Genomic DNA, 1,035 nt, shown 5'->3' on the forward strand with positions numbered 1-1,035 from the left:
GGCACCGGGATCGATGCCCGGGTTCTCCATATAGGAATGTTTTTAGTCGGTTCCGCCACCGGCGCTCCTCATCTGGATGAAAGCGTAAGGTCATGTATGTAACATCGTGATAGCTCAAGCAAGTGCGCTCCCAGTCCGTACATATTTTCGGGTTGTAAACTTACTCGCGCCATCACTCTCTCTGCTTCTTTACAGTAAGACGCGCACCCAGCCCTGGCTCTCAGCGCCGTTCTCGGTGACTGGTGACACTTGAATTCATGATAGTATTGATATCTGGGTGAATGGTTCCACTATCCTATGAGGTCAGTGTCACACATCATCGCTTACTGTTTCGACAGACACGAGCAGGATTTCTCTCGTCAATTGGCAGTAGCCTTCTAGCAATGGGATGGTTACACATTCTGCGTACGTATTGACTGAGCCCGTCGCTTGCGCATGAATTCTGAAGGAACACGACGAAAGTGCTGATTCTCGAGTTCGTCATGCATTCAACTTCAACAATACCTCGGCGAATCGTATACATCGGAAAATTTTCGATTTCCGATGTAGTCTAGCTGGTTAGGATTCGTGGCTTTCACCCACGCGACCAGGGTTCGAGTCCCTGCATCGGAAAATATATATTTGATACGGTGTTTTCCAGGATTGTGTTGAGCGCAAGGATGGGGAACTGAGTAAATATCACAGGTGCGTTGTTTTGTTCAAGATATCTGGCTCGTCACCGGTTCCCCTCCTCCCCTGGACAAAGTTGAACATTGAGTTAGAACAAACCATTCCAACGTTGTTCGAGGGGAAGGGGCGGTTCAGCCCATCCTCTCCAAGTGAATTGAGAAACATATATTGTGAGGGGGACTAGCTCAAATGGTAGAGCGCTCGCTTAGCAAGCGAGAGGCACCGGGATCGATGCCCGGGTTCTCCATATAGGAATGTTTTTAGTCGGTTCCGCCACCGGCGCTCCTCATCTGGATGAAAGCGTAAGGTCATGTATGTAACATCGTGATAGCTCAAGCAAGTGCGCTCCCAGTCCGTACATATTTT

At 49.1% G+C, this 1,035-nt stretch overlaps 2 non-coding genes across 2 annotated transcripts; both read left to right on the plus strand.

Annotated features, from left to right (window-relative positions):
• The first annotated feature begins 539 nt into the window (after nucleotides 1-539).
• Pmar_PMAR013914 lies at nucleotides 540-612 on the plus strand. The gene has a single exon. It is a non-coding gene; the product is annotated as a tRNA-Glu (tRNA).
• Nucleotides 613-843: 231 nt separating this feature from the next.
• Nucleotides 844-916, plus strand: Pmar_PMAR013915. The gene has a single exon. It is a non-coding gene; the product is annotated as a tRNA-Ala (tRNA).
• Nucleotides 917-1,035: the final 119 nt, after the last annotated feature.

This window comes from Perkinsus marinus (genome assembly GCF_000006405.1).
Source record: "Perkinsus marinus ATCC 50983 genomic scaffold scf_1104296942262, whole genome shotgun sequence".
In the NCBI taxonomy this organism is placed as follows: domain Eukaryota; phylum Perkinsozoa; order Perkinsida; family Perkinsidae; genus Perkinsus; species Perkinsus marinus.